This window comes from Henckelia pumila, unplaced genomic scaffold, assembly GCF_033568475.1.
Source record: "Henckelia pumila isolate YLH828 unplaced genomic scaffold, ASM3356847v2 CTG_461:::fragment_3, whole genome shotgun sequence".
NCBI lineage: Eukaryota > Viridiplantae > Streptophyta > Magnoliopsida > Lamiales > Gesneriaceae > Henckelia > Henckelia pumila.
Genome location: NW_027331831.1, coordinates 1,418,257 through 1,421,122, shown reverse-complemented (window position 1 = coordinate 1,421,122; position 2,866 = coordinate 1,418,257).

Genomic DNA, 2,866 nt, shown 5'->3' with positions numbered 1-2,866 from the left:
GCAGTGATGGAGAGTGAATTTGAGTTCATAACCTCTATCGCACAATTGACTTATGCTTAGTAGATTATGCTTAAGTCCTTTCACGAGGAGTACATCATCAATTAAGAAAGAGTTAGATATACCTATCGATCCGATGCCTTCAATCACTCATTTGTTGTTATCTCCAAAGGTAACAGTACCTTTCTCCTTAGGTTTGATTGATTGAAGTAGCTTCTTGTTTCCAGTCATATGTCTGGAACAGCCACTATCAAGATACCAAATGCTTGGAGGAACATTGTTTCCTTGTTCCTGCAAAAATAATTTTTGGTACCCTTTAGTTATTTTTGGGTCCACAAATGTTAGAAAAAAGAGAAGTACGAAATAGATTTTTAAGAGTTACAGTATCTCATAGCAACATCATCGACATTTTCCAAGAGTTCTCCCAGTAGATAGGTAGAGCTAAGACCTCTTTAAAAATCTATTTTCTAGACAGAGCAGCGTTCAACAGGGAGACCAGTCGCAAGTCAAGACAATTTAAATCGGTCTATGAAGAACTCTCTTGAATCATGTTCTCATAATGTCAACTCATGAGTTGTTAAGAACTCTTAGGCCTCCATTTCATATAACTCTTTTGATCATATTGATATTTTAGAGATCTACATTTATGTCTAACATGACCAATTTTGCAACAACAAGTGCATGTAGGGGGTGATCTCATTTTATCTTTACCAATAAGCCTAGTGAAGTCTATTGATTTCTTACCATACCCTATTTCTCCTTTATCAAAGCTACATTTTTGCATGCTTAGTAGATTGTTCAATTTATTACTACTTACGTTAAATTTATCAAATGATTTTTCCAAGTGAGCTACATCATCCTTTAATCTTAAGTTTTTAAGCTCCTTAGATTCTAATTGATTTTTGAGATTTCTATTTTCCTTTCTAAGTGATTTAGCCATGTCAAACATAAGTTTATAAGCATGTATTAGTTCATCATAGGAAGGTACCTCATCATCGTCGTCGGAGACGATGTCATCATCTTTAGCCATGAGGCAGATGTTGAATCCCTCCTCATCATCATCACTGTCTCTCCAAGTTGCTATGAGTGCCTTCTTTTTTCCTTTGTCAATTTTCTTTTTGAGAGGACATTCATTTGCATAGTGCCCTTGTTGTTGACAGTTATAACATGTCATTTTCTTCTCCGGCTTCTTTTCCTTTTTGAACTTGTTTCTTCACATAAATCTTTTGAATTTCCTTGCGAAGAGCGCCATGTCTTCGTCATATTCTTCTTCTACTTGGCTTGATAAGGAAATCCCCTTTTCCTTGATTTTTCATCCTCCTTTTTCATCTCCTTTCTTGTGGATAGTTCTAGTTCATGGGGTTTTAGGGTCCCATGAAATTGATCAAGATCATAGGAGGCAGTGTTACCTTTGTTGGATTCGATAATCACCGTTCTCTTTACATCCCACTCCTTGGGTAGGGCTCGAAGTGCTCTTCTCTAAACTTGCTTGGTTGGATAGTGCTCTCCAAATTGAGATAGCTCATTGATGATTTAGGTGAGCCTCCGGAACATTGTATCCACATCTTCTTTGGAATCCATCTCAAATGTTTTGTATTTGAGTTGTAGTAGATCAATCTTTGTTTCTTTGACTTGGTTGGTTCCCTCGTGGCATATCTCCAATTTGTCCTAAATATCTTTTGCGGAAGAGCACATAGATATCCGGTTTTACTCGTTCATATTTAAAGAACAATGCAAAATATTCATCGCTTTAGCATTTTGTGAAATTAATCTCATATCCTCTTCGAAAAGTCATCCATTCCCTTAAGAACTTCAATCCCATCAACTATTTTCATAGGTGTATAGGGACCTTTCACCGTCACTTTCCAAAGATCATAATCTACGGATTGGATATATAAAAACATTCTATTTTTCCAATACCCATAATTTATGCCGTTGAAAAAAGAAGGACGATTGGTTGATTGCCCTTGTACATAATCACTCGCTAGAATTGTCATTAGAACCTTTAGAAAAGATTTTCAAAAGTGTATATTTACTACCACTTGTTAGAACCTAATGTGTGTGTGTGTGTGTGTGTGTGTGTGGGGGGGGGGGGGGGGGGGGGGAATATTTAGGTTCTATTGGCCCCTTTAGCATTTTAAAGAGATTTCGCAATTATGCAGGTGGAAGACTTAAATCAATCAAAATAATAACATCAATAATAAGTAAATAAATTATAAATGCGATAAGTGAATAAAGCGATAAAAGAGAGAACATATGTGGGGATCTCGGGTGCTAATCTCATCTTAAGGGGTAAATTAACATTTAATCATAAAAGAATCATACTTGAACGAATAAAATCAAAGACTGAATTTTTTTTTAAACATACACGGACCCAAGGTCCGGACCCTTGCACGGACCAGGACACGGGGTCCGTGCCTATTCTGGCTAAGGGTCCGTGCCTATGCAGAATTTGAAATTCAAAGGAGTTGCAGAACAGAGGACACACGGACCCTTACACGGAGGCTTACACGGGGTCCGTGCCTCCTTTTCTCAAAACATTTTGGGACAGAGTCCATCCGGACCCTTGCCCATGGCATGCACGGGGTCCATGCCCTGCGCATAAAATTCAGTCTTCTTAATGCTATCAAGTCTGAAAAATGATATAATCTATCATATACGCTTTCCAACATGATTCTACATACTTGACATGCATTTAAACTTCAATCTACATATCGGTAATACATGAATCAATACTCAACAACAACATATACAAAAGTGCGTGTTGTTCTAACATGATTACCAAATCATAAAATACATGTCATCTGCTTAAAAACCCGAGTCTCCATTTCTAATCTTTCACTCTCGTGCTATCCAAGCCAAGTCTTAC